Genomic DNA, 18,303 nt, shown 5'->3' with positions numbered 1-18,303 from the left:
GCGATGGCATAAAATTCAACAAATGGAATTGTTGGAGCTTTCGTTTGTTTGTTTGTCTGCCTGCTTACTTTTCCCAGAGCTTTTGTTTATAGAAGAAACAAAAGTGACTATGCATCTCAGGAGCATAAGTTCAAGTTTTCCACCAGGAAAGGACAGAGTTCACGTTTATTTAATATGTATTTGTTACATGAAAAATAGTGAATGAATAAGTACTATCTAGCAAAGCTTCAGAAAGGAGGTAAAACTTTAGGCACTGATGGTCCTGAGTGGCTAAGAGCTCATTTTACACAATGCCCAATCAAAGCAAAACTAACATTTTACCCAGATTTGATGTAGTGGTAAATTTCTGAGTAGGAAAAAAGAAAGACTCCGAAGAATTTCACAACCTTTGGAGAGAGGTGGTATTACACAAAATATAAAATTTATTATCAATATTCATAGTATATTGTGGCCTAATTATATACTCTCATTTATTTTTAAATTTTCATAAAATGTAATAATATATATAATACTTGAGGATGTGGAATCTTGAAAAGATTCTCAATGCTAGCCTATTATGAGACAGAATGTATGCACTTATGCGTTCTTTGAAAGAAAGAATGTTGATCATACCAGTATCATGATCTGATTTTCCTCTCAATGCTTACCTGATATTTGGTTTCTCTATAAAGGCAAATTATATATATACGTGACACACACACGTCCTTGCATATATATGCATCCATCTGTATGGACATGGACAATATGTCAAAATAATCTGGCACCTGCTGAAAACAAAAGGATGCTTTTTAGGTCCAATCTGGAGTGCCTTCCCCACCCCATGGGGCCTGCTAAGGAAGAAGAAAATTGAGATCTCTTTTCTTGCTCCAGCACACCATGGTAAAAGACTGCATGTAGTTATTAACAGGATCAACATTCTGTTTCCCTTCTCGCCTTCCTCTTTTAAGGTCATTATAGATACAGGAAAGCAAAATAAATCAACCCTTCTCTTTAATTATTTAAAGGGATATAAGGAGCTCCTTGAAGAGAAATAGGATAATAAGTGGATTGAGGTGGGATAGGATTCATGACTTAGATAACAGTTTCTACTCATTGGAGTCATGTCATACTCCACAATACAGTGCAGGAAATTTAATCATGGAGGATGAACCAGGAAGCAGCTATAGTACCACCACACAACATAAAACATTCATATATTATAAATAAATGATATATGGTATAACTATGATCGCTTAATAACTAATGGCCTCAACATGGGCTTAGTCTATGACCTATGTGAAAGATTTTTGGCATTTAATGCAAAATACACACAAGAGTACTTCTTTGCTTTATTTTATTTATTTATTTATTTATTTATTTATTTATTTATTTATTTATTTATTTATTTAAAGATTTTATTTATTTAGTCATGAGAGACACACAGAGAGAGCCAGGACATAGGCAGAGGGAGAAGGAGGATACCCATGGGGAGTCAGGACCCTGGGATCACAGCCTGAGCCAACAGCAGACACTCAACCACCAAGCCACCCAGGTGCCCCGCATTTCTTTGCTTTAAAACTTAAAAAGTGTATGCTCATTAAGCAGAAACATCAAAATCATGTTCAGATGGAAACCAAAAGAATGTTATTCTATCTCAGATTTTAGTTGGATTAAAATAGTGCTGTTACACAGATAGACACTCGTGTTATACAAAACAGAGTAAGATAAGGAGAAAGAATGCTTAGAGGAAAGACCTTGTATAAACAAATATATGGATAATTCACACACACACACACACACACACACGCACACACACCATGATTCTCTAACTTTAAAACTCTGTCAGCTAATTGCCAGGGACAAACCACTGGCAAATTTTCTCCAAAAACAGGAAGAAAGAATCATACTATTTCAATGAAAGATTAATGGCATCATGTTTATCTTTAGTCTTAATCATGCACCTTGGAAATATTGTCACAAACCTCCCTATACCATAAACATTAAAAATTAAAGTCATTCTACTGCTTGTATCTACTTACAGTTTATCCCACTCTCCGGAATTACAGAAGATATACCTTGTTGGAAATAACTTCACGTTTCTGTTTCATGGTAACATTTGAACCCAAAGTTAATTAAAATTTGGCCTTAATCTTATGTAGAATATCTAATTTCCTCTTATTCAAAGGCTTCAGGGATTTGCATATGCTAACCAACAGACAGTGAAGGAAAGCCTCCATGAGAACAGCCCAAATGAGGAACCATCAAGGACTCAACTCATTGAAGGATTTGCTCTCAATGGTTAGGTCTATGTAGTTAAAATAGAAATGTCCACCATCAGTGAATTATGACCCCTTCTAAAGCTGCTGTCCTCTTGAGTTTCAGAACTTGCAAACTGAGAGAATGATGATTGTTTGATTTATCTCTCACCTTGTCTGTCTTTCTTTTTTTTTTAAATTAATTTGACACGTTACATTCAAAAAAAGAATTCTGAAATTTTAGGATATTTTCCTCCAAAAATGTTTTTGAACACATGAAAATCGGGATTACCCACCCACTGTAATTAACATGGCAAAAGGACTTGGTAAACTATACTATTTCTTATCAAAGGACAGATAAGATGTTCACTTCATCTTAGATGAGGATGCAATGAAGAATGCGTCTTTACTTTTTTTAGGGACGCTACCCGTACTTATTAAAAGAAACAGTTCAGGCTAAAATGGGTTGTGGAAACTCGCAACAGAACTAGTATCTACCTTCCCCTGTGTCTTTACAAGATTCGAGAGTTGAATTGTTGTAAAACAATAACAACAAAAGCAGATTTAAAGTACTTTGAATTCATACTAAAACCTCCACAGCAGTGCCTTGTTATGTCTAACATTTTTTTTTTATTATTATTACTCTCAACATCTGCCCATCCACCCTCCATTTGCTAAGTGCCATATACTGATCGGCTTTAACTAGTGGCTTCAACCTTGGTTGCACATTACAATTACCTGGAGAACTTAAAAAAAATAAAATATGGGTGACTAGGGCAGGGCTTAGGTTTGGACAGTTTTAAAAGGGCCTCAGGTGTTCCCAGTGTTGAGTCAGTGAGGAGAACAGTTGTACGAACCCAATGGTCTCCAGACCTTGCTAATAACCAGAAACACCAGGGAGCTTTTGAAAGTGGGGAGCCCTTTGCTACGCTACCCCACCCTCTTTCCTATCTATGAAATGTAATTGGAACTTCCAAAGTATGGAGTGTGTGTGTTTATTAGCAGCTCCAATATTGTTTTCATGAATCACCGGCTTGGAGAACCACTGAATGCACGTTACAATTCAACCAAAAATGAAAAAGAAAACAACAAAGGAGTTCTGATCAAATCTAGTTACATTGCAGACTTCAGAATGAAGTCTTATTTTATCTGAATTTCAAGGATGAAATCATCTACGTTCCCATGTATCCATAAATGTGGTGTTTGGACCATGTGCTGAACTCCCACATTGGCTTCAAGGGACCTATCTTCTGAGAACCTCACTGTATGTAGCCTCTCCCTCCTGAGTTGGTTACTGTCTGGTCCGTTGCTCTCACACCTAGTCCTAGAACTTATCACCAGGGAATGTTTACATGTCCAATCTGTATAAATTCCTGAAAAAGTACCATGCTTTATGTAGGCTAGCAGCTTACCACGTGCCGGCCCCTGAAGCGAGTGCTCTATCTGCATTATCTCCGTGATTTTTCTGAGCCTTAATTTCCTCATACATAAAATGGGCAGTGGAAATAAGCTCATTTTTGCCCATTTAAATAGGCTCATTCCAAACTGATGGAAGCCTTCTCTGTTAAAACTAAGGTGTTATCAATAAAATGAGACCCTGGGACCTCCAAAGTTAAGGGATGTGAGGACAAGAAAACAGTGGGTTTAATCATTCCAAAATCTCTTGTCTGCATCTTTAGCAAAAGTCTAACTGCTGCACTTCAGACAAAAAATGTAAGGGAAGAATTTTACCTACTTAAAGTAGATGGATTCTCACATTTCCTCAAACCCAAAAGGAACTTACACTATGTGGTTACATGCCTTGGAACTTTGGAGCTATCTTGAGCAGTTCATAAGTTCTGAAGTGAACTACTCAAGCTAACCAAGGAGCCAGTTCATTCAAGAGAAAAGAGAGTTCACTTAGAGAATTGTTTTTCTCATTGTTTGGTCTAATTTATAATTTTAATATATCGATTTATAGTTATATATAATAAATATAATTTTCATGCATATTTAATAAAATCACCTTTTCTATCAAATGCATATTTAGAAATACTGCTCTTATCCCATGCTCACAAGTCATGAAACAAATATATTCAGATTCCCTGTATGATTTTTTTTAAATAGTATTTTTTTTAAAAGATTTATTTATTTATTATTTTTTGAGAGAGAATAGGTGGAGAGGGAGAAGGAGAGAGAGAATGTTAAGCATACTCCCAGCTAAGGGCAGAGCCCAATGGGAGCTCGAGGTGGGGCTCCATCTCACAACCCTGAGATCATGATCTGATTCAAAACCAAGGGTCTGATGCTCAACTCACCGAGCCACCTGGGCACCCCTGGGTTCCCTGTATGATTTTTTGACTGCAGTATCTTCCTCATAACTAGAGCCACTTTTCAGAAAACTTAGAGCTTTCCAAAGTATTGCATCTCTACTTCCATCTAAGCTGCTTGAGATGCAGCACTTTTGAATCTCTGTACAACACTGCTGCTGGATATATTATATTTAGCCACAAGGACTCACCAGAGAGACATGAGGCCCATCACACATTTCATATTCCCTGGGTGTGAGGGCTTGTAAAAATATAAAAATCCAAGCCTTATTCTCTGGAATTCTGATGTTTCTCGGGTGAGGATGGCAAGTAGGTTGGCTGGTGACATGTCAGGGAAAGGGTGCAGCTCAGAGATAGAAAAATACTCAGTCACTGTGGAAAAAATACAGGCTAGATTTCCCTAGAAGATTTCCAGTCCCCTAAAACTTGAAGAAAAATTGAGAAAACTCTTCTATATGACCCCAGTTTGATTTAAAAAAAAAATCCTAAGAAAATACTGCTTAAATGAGGCTTACAATTAATTCATCGACTTTAGAGAATGACCTGGGCACTTGTATTTCAAAGCCACCTAGTTTTAAAAGAATCCACAAGTTTCCCTCTCTCTCTCTCTCTCTCTCTCTCTCTCTCTTTGCCACAATAGGGCAATGTTGAAGCTAGTGATTCTCAAAGTGTGATACCTGGAGCATCAGCTTCAGCATCATCTGGAAAATTTTTAGCAATGACCATTCCCAAGCCCACTGACTGAGGGTGGGCTGACTGAGTCAGATTGTGCCAGTTGGGGCCTAGACCTTCAGAGCTTAACAAGCCCTTCAGGTGATTCCAGTTCTTGAATTTTGAGACCTTTGTGACACAAATCAATCCAGGCAGATAGCATCTTTCACAGCTTAATAGAACTGTGGCAGGAGAGAAAGGCATAACGTCCTGCCCCTGGTGCCTGCATTTTAGCCCCCAACTCAGTGCTTCTCCACCTCCTTAACCAGAAAGGATAGAGAAGAGCATGGGGTGTAAAGCCAACCTTTATGCCAGTGCAGCAAGCCCAGCAGGCCTCCCTGCCACAGCTACCTGGAGGTCTGCTCTCGCTACAGGTACATTCAGTATGCACAGCAACATCAGACTCCTTGTACCTCATCTAAATCCTCTTCTGGAAATTAAGCTCTCCCCTCTTTGTTTAGTTTGCAGTGGAAAGGAACAGCTGGTGAGTAAAATTAGTATGAAAAATCTTTATGTACTTAATGTCCATGATTTAAGTACTTCCTGAGTTTTTTTCTTCAAACTAAAAAAGAACAACAACAAAAGAAAACCCACCTTTTCCTCTTCAGCCTCTCTCGTGAACTATTATTATACTATTTAAGCTATGAAAATCCAAATCAATTATCTATTTTTAAAATCCATAACTCATTTCAAAAGAGTAAAACCATTAAGCCTTTCTATACATAAAAATCACTGCAGGCTCAGGAAATAAATACAGACAGAAAGAAGCTTTCCAAGGGGACTCAGATGATGTCCGAAATATGCCTGCCTTTCACAAGTTCCTACTTAGCAGAGGTAACATTATATCGAGGTTAAAGTTGAACACATTCACATTTTTATTTTTCTATGTTTTGCTCATGTTTCGGAAAAAAAAAGAAGAAAAAGCATATTCTTGGACTATTCTGTGAGCACCCTCTTCCCTCTGTTGGTGAAGCACCCTGACTTTTGTGCTCTGAATACTTCACAGTTCTCATTCTTGTGCCTTAGGTGGTCCCCACCTCACCCCTATTCGAGGTGTAGATGCGTAATTCAGTCTAACCAATCAGTTTGTGCCTCCCCCCACCCACGCCCTTTGGATCAGAGATAAGCACTTCCTCTGAGTCAAAGGAAAGACTCTAAGATGAAATTCCCCGACTTTTTTGTTTGAAACTTTGAGGAAGGGACACTGTTAACTGGAACGGCTGAGAGAATGGGCTGTGAGTCGAGAGCTGTCAGCAGCTATCTGGCCCCACTCATTGGTGAGCTTACCAGTGATGGAAACAATCCAGAGAGAAGCAAAGCTAAGAGTTGGAAAGACTCTTGAGAAGGCCTAAGAATTTCAGCCATGGAGCCAATTAGGACTGAACTTTTCATGTAGATGAGCCAATCATTTTTTTGTTCTTTCTATTTTTTTGAGCGAATTTATGTTGTATTCCGGGTCCCTTGTAACCTAGCATGCAGAATATTTTATTTGTTTTATGAAAAATATAGGAGGAGAAATCACCAAGGACTCTAGGTTTTTGGCATGGGCAATGGTTCTTTTCCCTGAGATCCTTAACAAAATTAAAGAGAATGGCAGGTTTGGTGAATGTGGTGTAGGGTTGGGTAGTATGGACGGAAGTATGTTTGGCTTTGAACGTTTTTATTTGACTATATCTGTGCAACGGTTATAAGGAAATAACCTTGTGGGTCATTGATTATGTAGGTCTATACTTCCTCTAAGAGGTCTAGGCTAAATGTGGGCACTGGGTAGTCACCGACATATGTATGGTAGCTGGACTAGGAGAACACTAGAGCACAGAGTTGTCCAACATTTATGAAGCCATATTTTTACCTCCAGGACATCGAATGGCTCAGGAAAAGTTAGATAATGACAGAAAATTAAGTTTGAGTTGATAGCCAGAAGTCCTCACTGGAATGCACTGGCAAAGCAAGGTTGCTACGGGTAGCAAAGTGACCGATAAAGAAGCAAAGATGGGCACAGATCATTCTCTTAAGAATCTTGGTTGTAAAAAAAAAAAAAAAGATAGCACGCTTTACCTGAACGTGTTTGGATAATCATGAGTAGTATTGCTGTTCGACTCCCAATTCTTTGCATGGGTTCAAGGGTGCTGTTACCACTTTTTCTTTTGTTGCCAAAATTGCCTGTTGCCATTTTAATTTAACATTACTTATTAAAACGTGGGAGTAGTGTCCAAGCAGATGGTTGTCAGTAAACTGATGACTACAGTTATGGATTAGTGTCCAAATACAATACTCAAAACTTGGTACATACATAGTTTCCTGAATGTGACTGCCAAAATAAATCTGGCCTGGAAAATAATTTTGAGGATTTTCCCCGCTTGCTTAAATTTTCTTCAGTATTTTGAACTAAAGACACCCTTAAAAAGCTGAGGCTGTGTGCATACAGACAAACCCCTGTACGCATTCACTACATCTGTAGGCTTTCCTGATAAGCTTATTTAGGAGAAAATAACCCAACACAAGGCTCACGTAAACTCCAGTTCCATCCAACAGGTTTCTTTTCTTCCAGAAAAACATCTGGGACCACTGTCATGTACTTCCTCACCATATCTTTGTTGACCAAGTCTTAAAGTGAATTCTCACCTGTATTCGCTTTACCCTATTTGACAGTTCTTGTACCCAGTGACCGAAATAGGCACTAGAGTCATTCCTGTCTCTCATCCCTAATCGGAGCTACTCTTTGGTTCATCTCTTAGCAGAAGACAAATCGTCTTTTATTTGGGAAAAACTGTCAGTAGGTCCTCAGTTCCTATAAGGACCTACCCCCTACTCTTGCTGCCTGGAAAAACAAGTGGAATTACAGTAAATTGGCTGAGCCCTGAGTATTTTCTAGCAAGTACAATCTCTAACACACTGCTGTTGTAAATCTATCAAATGCTTGATATTTATGAAGGCTTACCTGAGAGATAAGCAGTCCCTCTAAATCCTCTAAAATTTACTCAGGATTAAGTTAAACCAGCAGAGAGTTATATCCTTAAATAATAGTTCTCCACCCCTGCCTTTACCTAGTATTTTCCTGGCATGATGTCACTGGACAGCATTGAGGGGCACTGTAGGAAACAGCCTGATGTAGCTGAGGGCTCTGTCTGAGATAAAGGTGTCAGTGAGGATGATTTTCATCCTGTTACACAGTGTTCTTTTTATAAGGACTCCAGGGAGAAATTTTTTTCTGGCTTTAACACCAGCAAAAGTCATTCTCCTTAGCATTTGGCTTGTTTTTATCTTACGGACCGTCCCATTTTGGCTTTAAGCAGAACTAATATGTTGTTTGAGATACCTGGCGGCAAAGAGGTCAGGAGGAGGTCAGGCTGTCTTCTCTGTAGCGAATTAGCGATATTCATTCATTATCTTTCCAAGTCCTCATTAAAACAGCTTTAATGTGGTGACCATTTGATGGTAGACATACGCTTTAATCTTGTGAATATCAAACCCACCTGGGTTACATTTCCTGTTATGGACAGTTAGCAGAAGCAGGTTAATATGATCTTTTAACTCCTTCATCTGCAGCACTTGTGTAGGAATCAAGCTCACTCACTAGCCACGTGAATTTGGCTCAAATAGTCTATATAGAGTCCTAATTTATTAGGTTCTGTCTTCAAATCTCCACTTGCTTAAGACACTTTTAATCATCTGTTTAATTTTGTACCTTATCTTCTTTTTTTTCTTTTTTTTTGCTCTGATATATTATTTTTCAGGTTACTCTTTAGGCCTGGATATGCCCTATTTTTCTTCCTCATCTGACCTAGATTCAAATTTACACACTGTGAAATAGCTAATAAATTCCCATTAAGGTTGTAAAAGGTGAAAGTTCAACCAGTGTATAAGTCATCAAATTCTCATGTAAAACTGAATGATCCTTGATATTAATAGCTTGGCAAAAGTATGCTACAGGTCCTTAGGATTTTATGAAAAAAGATTTTAAGTCATTTGGCTGAGGGCAACCCACCTACTCTAAAATGACTCGAACATTTCTACAATTTCCACATCACCTATGGCAAGTCTCCCCTCTCCTAATTAATCTTAAAATATAACCTTTCCCTGGAAGTCTGCCCATGGTTCTGTCTTTACCTGTACTCATTGTACGATGTTTTCTTTGTGTACATTTGTCTTTGAGGCTGGACATTAAAAGGGAAAGTTTCTGTTCGTGTTTGGGCGGTTGGAGTCTAGGGAAAGTGGGACAAGAAGTCCCATTGGGAGCTTTTTTTTTTCCCCCCTCTCCACAAGCAATAGAGTATTACAATGATTTACAGAGACACGTTGAAAGTAAATTATGTTGTAAACGCCTGTCCCTTGGGCCAGCTAAGAATCACAGGAAAAAAATGTAAAAAGTTTGAAATTCCCAACAGCAAAGGTTGACAGGAAAATATGGTTTTGTTTTTCTATGAGTAAAAGTAACTTTTATGTTGTGTTTTCCCATGAGAAATTATAAACTTTCAAAGGAATTTCAGCCTCTTGCATGCACATATAAGAGCAATTTATCTGGTACTGCCCCAGTGAAAACACTCTTAAGACTTTAAAGCTGTTAGAAGTGGGGCTGAATTTCTTCAAGACCGCTACTTCTTATTTGTCCTTACTGTCTCCTCTTGTCAAAACATTTACTCAGACTTCGAAGAGTTGCAAGTTGGCAACATGTTAATAATATGAAAATGCATTTGTGCAGCGCATGTGGCTGCAATTTTTGTATATATTCATCACTTATTTAATGAGTAATGAACCCTTTACAGTAGCTAGGTGACACAGAAGGATATGCAGCAAGTGAAATGAGAACCTTTCAATATAAGATACTGCAAGTGTTGCCAAGGTAGCTTTGCCCCTTTGTAGCCTACTTGAGGCTCACACAGGGCCCTCTCACAGCCCTGCTTTCCTCTTCTTTCCTCCTAATGAGCAGCAGCTACAGAAATTCTATAGCCAGGTGGGTAGCTGAAATCACTCATGGCGACTCTGTGCTTATGAACATATTTCTTCCCAAGATAAAAAGACGTACCTGTAATTTAAGTCTCCTCCTTCTTCAGTGTCTCAACTTAGAGATTATTCCAAATGATTTTTATTAGAAATTCAATTTTTTATAACAGCATGATAACAGAAATAGGTAAATGATGCCCTAACCTCCTACTCAGCTTTCTCTGCAGCTAAAACTCTGATCATTTGTTTCTTCAGCCATGTGGTTTAGCACTAGCTTCTTTCCATCCAGACATTCTTGGTTTGACTCTTTGTCCCACCCCACCCCCCCATAATCCCTCCTTGGCTGAAGGTCCAAGTTTTCTCTAGTGTTTATAAACTCTTCCTTGTCAAAATACCAGATAGTTGTTTCTCCCTGGCGGGGTGGTTTATCCAAGAGATATCATTTTAGGGACTAGGAGCAGACAATGGTAATCCTCCTCTCCCTACCTGCCATTCCAGCATTTGTGTCAAAACTCGGGTGTTTTTTATCTCCGTCCCGCGTAGTGGGACTCTCAGGGATATCATTCGCTTTGGACTCTGGAATTGTTCTGAAGTTCCTATAAATGTTGCCACAAAACCTTGGTAAACCCATAAATCTTATAAAGTACATGTACATTATATTGACTTAAAGGAACTATGATATCTATGCATAATATCCTCACAAGTTCAGTGATGAATAGAATGAAAGCTAAACCAGCATCATCCTCATTTTCTCATGCTCCGCTAGACACACACAGAAACCCTGCTGCTATGCATTGTTTCTCGCCCCACCCCTTCGTTTTCTCTGCCTGTGATAGACGTATCCTTATTTATGGATTAAAAAGTAGGAAGATCATGTCACTTTCTGACATAAATGATAATATATCTTTTCTCCTAGAGATATATTTAGACCCCCAAAAAAATCCCCATGAAAAGCATCAGATTGAGTTGTTGGCTAAACAGAGCTACTTAATTAAAATATCACAGTTAAATGCTTTTTAGTAAGGAAAAAGCTTAAAGCCACTGCTTCATTTGCAGTAAAGTTGGGAAATTCCAAATGCCTTCCAGTCATGCAACTTAGATTCACTACCTGTGAACAGTAAGTCCTTAACTTAGGATAACAACATCTAAAGGATACAAGGTATTGGGAAGTCATCAAAATCATCCTGAGCATGCTTAATCAATAAAAGCTATTCCTTAATTTCTTCTTTAATGATCAGCAAAGGGGGCAAAAATGTTTAAGCTGAAATTTTCCTGCACTTGACAGTAACTAATCTAAATCTACTAAACGTTTTCCTGAAGTTTAAATATAATTCTATGAAAAGGATTGCCCATTTTTGTTGTAAATGACAATAAACTGCTTAAGTTATTGACAGACCACTGGATGGATAGAGAGAGGGATGGATAAATAACAGGAAAGGAATATATTTTGTCTTTGTCCCTGGCCCCTGGAACAAAGCTTCAAAAATCCTTGGAATTTCCTGAGTGATAGAAGTGTCTTTGTTATGCTAATGAAGGGACTTGAGAGGGAGGGACTTTCAGGATCAGAGCCTGTCACCAAAAACACCAGCCTTGTGATTAGAAGTTTGGAACTTTCAACCAGCCTTGCTTTCAGATGGAGAGAGGAGGAAGGCTGGAGACTGAGGTCAGTCACGTGGCCAATGATTTAATTATAATTAAAGAAACCCCAGTAAAAACTCTGGACCATGAACTTGGTGGAGCTTCCGGGTTGATAAACCCCTTGATGTGCTTGGGAAGGTGATGTGCCTGGATCTCACAATAGAGGTCCTAGAAGCTCTGCTTTAAGAGCTCCCTCACCCAGGACCTTGCCTATGCATCTCTCCACGTAGTTGTTCCTGATTTGTATCTTTTCTAATAAAACTGTAATCATAAGTATAATGTTTTTGGTGAGTTCTGGGAGTTCTAGAAAGCTCTCCAACTCAAGGGGATTGTAGGAACACAATTTATAGCTTGTCAATCAGAAGCACAAGAGGTCACTTAAGACAGGTGGTGGCATCTAAACTGAGGACAGTCTTGTGGAGGTATTTGCCTTTAACCTGTGGTACCAGGCATGAATGGTTAGCATCAGAGATGAATTAAATTGCAGAACCCCCAGTTGGTATCAGAGAATTGGCATCAGAGCAGTGATGAAATTTTCTTTTTAGGCTTATTTTTGTTTACCTGATGGTTCAGTTTTTTAAAACATTTTTTTATCTGAGAGAGTGAGAGACTGAGACAGTGTGGGGAAGAAGGGAAGAGCAAAGGTAGAGGGACAAGCAGATTCCATGCTGAGTGTGGATCTCAGGACCCTGAGACCATGGCCTGAACTGAAGCCAAGAGCTGCATGTTTAACTGACTGAGCCACACAGGTGCTTCTAATAGTTCAGGTTTTTTTTTCTTTTCTTTTTCTTTTAGAAATCAATCAAAAATTGAAAAAAAAAATGAAAATAGTAAAAGCTAAGAAAGGATTTAGTTATTTCAAGTAATGAAATAGGAAAATACATTGTGAAGGTGCTGAAATCTAGGTTTTCAAAATTTCATGATCTATAAAATGGTTAGGCTAATTGAGAGCACCATTTAAATTTATAGTTATCTGTATTTTATATTATATAATACATTATATACATATTTCATACTTACATTAATATCGCTATTAATGTTTATGCTAACAAAGGTAAATAAACTTTAACACCAGGGCAGGTAAATGTAGGATCTAGATGACGTTAGGATTTCTCTAACATAACTGCATACTTTCACTAGTGCATCCTTAAATTCTTTCATGGCAAAATAACTGTTTTCCAGCTTATTCCTGAGTATTGAAATGGTCACTTTGCACTTTTCTCATCCGTGAAATGGGAATAAGTCTAGTTTCTATTATTAAAGATGGTTATGAGGAGACAACAATAATGTAGTTTGAGGATCCTTTAGAACTCTACCTGTGGTACTGGGTCATGCCCTGAGTTGCCTCACCCAAGAGACTCCTCTGTTCCCTGACTCCACTTCACCACTTAGTCACCTGCTCTGGACATTGCTTGCCAGTATCCCTCTTAAATGTCCTAACAATCACTGAACTCAAAACTCTAGATGTGTTCTGACCAATGCTGAGAACACAAAGTTGTCACTCCCATTCCCCAGAACAATGTATTTCACCTAATTTTGTCTTGCTTTCATTAACGATTTCTGAACAATTATATCCACTGTTGATCCACAGCAAAGCTTGTGACAAAGAAATTCCCTTAATTCAGTCCAATGCCTCTTTTTAAATCTAAATGTGGCTTTTACGTTTATTTGTATTCAATTCATTTCCGCTGTTTCTGATTTGAGTTTAACACTTTTAAGGTAATCATAAATGTATCAAACTTCTTTTTGTATTTGTTACATATGCACTTGGTAACCTGATTTTATCTCAAAGGGATAACGTGGTTCGGAAGAACATTGCATTTACAGTTAGAAGCAAACCAAAAAAGCAATAAACATTTGTGCTTAGATATGCTAGTTATTGCCATTTCAAGGTAATTCTGTAATTAAAATCTTAGGTTTTTATCCATCAACTTGAGATTATAACATCACCCTCAACTATATAGACTTTCTGTAGGGATCAAATAAAATAAGGGGACCTACTTTAAAATACTCTGTAAACTGGAAAACAATGATTCTTCTTTATATTTGACTACAACCATTTTTTTTTTTTTTTTTTTAAGGAATAACTTGGGAATGAAGGACCAAGTGCTTTACTCACTAGAGCCCTCTCTCCAAGTCCATTTTCCTTTTCTATACTTGCTCTCCAAGACCCAGGATCTATATTTCCCCTCCTCTGCAAGAACAATATAAGGCTGTTGGATTAATTATACCTAAGGCTCCATTCTAATGTAGTAATAATTTTATTTGATCTACTTTCTACCAAGTCCTGCTTGTTGAGTTCTCTCGTTTCAGCCTTTGGAAGTTGGGAGGAGGAATGTTATGAACATTGTTTAAGAAGCCAAATAATCTTGGGTTGGAATCTTAAGTCACTCCCTGGCTAAGTGACCTTGGACAAGTTATTTTAAACCTGCACATCCAGGGTTCTTCATCAGTGAAATATTCTTTCCCTGGAAGGAAAGTTACTTTCCTTATAAAATTGGCATACGTTTTGTCAGAAGTAATATGTACCTGGCACTGGTACTTTAGATTTATTAACTTAAAAAAAAAATTGTGGAGAAAGAAAATAAAAAAAAAAAAAAAAAGGGAGGAGAGAGGGATAAGGAAATGACTGATACTTAATTTGGATCTTACTTACTCTAAACTTGTTCCAAAGAAGTGTTATGTTCATTTCAACGCTTTGAGATAGTGTACAGCATCAGATAAAAGGCAAGGATGTTTTCTGTGGCATTTTCCTAACATCTCAAACTGCAAATGAGGTGAAAGGATCATGAAACTTTGTCAGTGAATGCACAAGAGTGATTTTGTTCTTTCATTCCTCTTCTTGGAGACCTACACTTGAGAGAGTAGTCACTACATAAAAAGCCTGAGGAAACCTCTCAACCCTGTACAAATTCTTACTCATGAACTGAAATCTCCTGCTTTGGCAGTTGTGGAATTTTTGCCACTTTTAATCATCCTTTCCTTTGGTATGTTTGCGTGGGTTACCTTGGTACTGACCTGGAAAGCCTATACTTTGCTTTGTTGAATCAGTATGCCTTGGATCCATATGCCCAACTGTGACGGTTAATTTTATCGTCAACTTGACTGGGCCAGGGGAAGTCCAGATACTTGGTTAAACATTTCCGTGTCTGTAAGGGTGTTTCCAGAAGAGATTAACATTTGAATTGGTGGACTGAGTATAAAGCAGATGGTTCTCCCCAACCAAGGTGGGTATCATGCAATCTGTTACTGCCTGAATAGAATAGAATAGAAATGCAGATGAAGTTTGAATTAACCCTGCCAGACTAATGAGCTGAGACATCAATCTTCTGTTCCTGTTGCCATTGGTCTTAGGCTTTCAAACCTGGACTGACATCTGTACCATTGGCTCTCTGGTTCTCAGACCTTTGAACTATAACCACAGGCTTTCTTGGGTCTCCAGTTTGCAGAGAGCAAGCCAGTCATGGGACTTCTCAGCCTCCATAATGCCTTATAATAAATTCATTTTAAATATATATAAAATCTATTGATTTGGTTTCTCTGGAGACCCTTGACTAATACTCCAACATAGGCTGGGAAACCGCTAGCTGCATGGGCTCCCATCTTCCAGATGCCCATTCAGGAAAGAGTAGACAGTTTCACATCTATCATCACTGTTTTTTCCCAATAGCTTTATAAACTCTATATTATGCTGAAAATGGACTTGCAGGTTATAATTATATAATTTTAAGAATCACCCTTCTCACTCTCCCAACCAGAGAGTGAGATATTTAATATATTCTGTAGTCATAGTTAGAATCTATGACTATAACATATTTGTTCCCTCAGGAGAACCCCCTACAGTGGACCTAGGGTTTGAAATCAAATTAAGCAAATAGATGTTGGACTTTTCTCTCCTCATGTGCCGTGGAAGTTCTCCTTAACCCTACAGTGTTGATTATACTTGAATTTTCCCTGATCCTCTTGATGACCTTAGGAAAAGGAAGAGAAGCTAATAGTCACTTGCGATGGCTAATTTTGTCTTTACTAAAATGGGCAAAAGGATGCCCAGATACGTGGCAAAACATTATTTCTGGGTTTGTCTGCATGGGTGTTCTGGAAGGGATTGGCATTTGATTCAGTAGACAGAGTAACGTGATGTGCCCCACCTATGTGGGCAGGCACATCTACTCCACTGGGGCTCAAGTAGAACAGCAGAGTGAAAGGCAAATTTTCCCTGTCTTCAGCTAGGATGCCCATCTTTTCCTGACTTTGGCATCAGAGCTTCTGGTTCTCAGGCCTTTGGGCTTGGATTAAATTATGCCAATAACATTATTCTGAGATTTTGAAATAAAACTGTGCTTTTTTTATGGAAAGAATGAACCATACATCCAAAACAAAGAATCTCATAACCAATATTGTAGAACACATTGCAATTCACGAATCCTATTCACATATACTATGTCCTTACATACACTGAATTTTGGAGGCCCCGGGTAGTTAAATTGCTCAGTCAGTAGCTGGTTGGGGATAGGTCAAAATGTTTTAATGCTATTGCATTTTATCAATAGAAAATTAGACCAGGATGTGCTCTCAACGTTTAATTTTTCAAACCCCTCATTTTACAAGTCAGAACATAGAGACAGGCTGGCAACTGTGACCAAAATCATGATTTGTTAGCTTTTTCTACCTTATCACTTTATATTCAGATTTAATGATATATGTAGATATTGTTAAGCAATAAGGACAATACCTGTGCTATACAAAACATCCCAAAAAAGTAACATTAGGCATGAGAATAGAAGTATTCTGACATCCTAATCAACAACCATAAGCATTTTGAAGTTCCTTGAGAAACCTGGAGGCTGATAAATATTTCTGCCCAAATTCCAATCGCCCAATCAATGGCTAAATTGCTCCAGTTACCCCTCAATAGTCTTTCTCTGAACCTTTCATTTAGGTACATAAGAGCAGTAGCCTTACCGCAACGCGAATGCCATCTTCCTAGCAATTGTCAAAGATTCATATATGACAGATGGTTCCATAGTTAGGTGTCACTGTTCCATTTACCACTCTTAGATATTATGATTACTTCTTTTCATAAATTGAGATATTTTCTTCCTTTCGTGGTGTCACATACTGCCAGAAAGCATATCTGCATATTATGTTCAATCAATATACTCACAGTTTTGGGCACTCCATGTAGTTACCTCATAACGCTATCTCCTCAATCTTTTGGTGCTTCCTCATTACCAAGGATGGCATCTAGCCATTACTCTTATGTGATTTATAATCTGTGCTCTCTCGGTTCCACAAAGATAAAACATAAATGCCAGGCCAGAATGACACAAATGGAGAAACAGCCCATTCCCCACCTTCAGCATGATTTGTGATATTTACTGACTAACCAAACACTAGCATGGGATCAGACCCAAATAGCCTTTCAAGACTGGAGTGGTGACAATTGGCAATGGTTAGTGTGGTACCAAAGCATGTACAATATTTGCAGTGTCATAGAACAGGGCTGTTTCCAAAGGGAAAAGCAGCATTACTGCACAAAGGAGACTGGGAGATGATGTGGGCACAATCCATCCTCCTGGGTATAGGAGGGAACCCAGAAATGTCATAAAATCCCTCTTTGATCTGTTGTCGCTACTGTTGGTTGTATGGGAAATTAACATATTTAATTAACTGTCTGACCAAAGCAGCTGTTACCTTATATAAAACCTTGAACATTGGTGCCTGGCTCATCCCACTAGGTGTCTGAATGTGCCAGTGGCATAAGACTGATGATATTTTTATACTGCATGGCACAGCATGATTCCTCTTGCAATAGGCTCAAGTCAAGATCTTCTTTAAATTCTTCATGGAGAATAATGATGCTCCAGCCCAAATTGCTTAATAACACCCTATGTCAGGCCAGCCAACAGGAAGCTCCATGCACAACAAAATGAACTCCGGCCAATCCAATCATATCCAACTTCCAAGAAGGCCCCTGCTGCATAGGCTCTGGCAAAGTCAAGCATGCATCTTTCCTCTTCGTCATCAGGATGCTATTTTAATTACAATTCACTTCTCTTATGACATTATTTGCCTTCTATATTAAAAAAAAAATTCCTTGGCTGCAATATTTCCAAATGGAAAGAAGTGCTTCCGAGTCAGAAGTTACTTTCATTAGTTTGCTAAGTTGTTGGTCCAAAGCTATTATGGAGATCGTGAAAAATAAATTTAATGCATCTCATTTCATATGGTGCATGGATTGGTTTGAAGGATTTCTGTGAAGAGGGGGTGAGGGACGGTAGAAGGTGGCTTTTCTGGCCATTGAAAAAGCCTTCCTTTACTCAGTTTGTTATTTCACCCATTTGTGAGAGAGTAAGAATCAAGCATTTTCTATTTTGGATGGCTTGAGCTGTGAAGTGATGAGTTTATCTCTAGCAAAGATGGAGGCCAGAATTTTCAATACCTTTCTCGGGGTAATGTGGTAACAC

The sequence above is a fragment of the Canis aureus genome, chromosome 20 (genome assembly GCF_053574225.1).
Source record: "Canis aureus isolate CA01 chromosome 20, VMU_Caureus_v.1.0, whole genome shotgun sequence".
NCBI classification, from domain to species: Eukaryota; Metazoa; Chordata; class Mammalia; order Carnivora; family Canidae; genus Canis; species Canis aureus.
Note: the sequence above shows the minus strand (reverse complement) of the source record.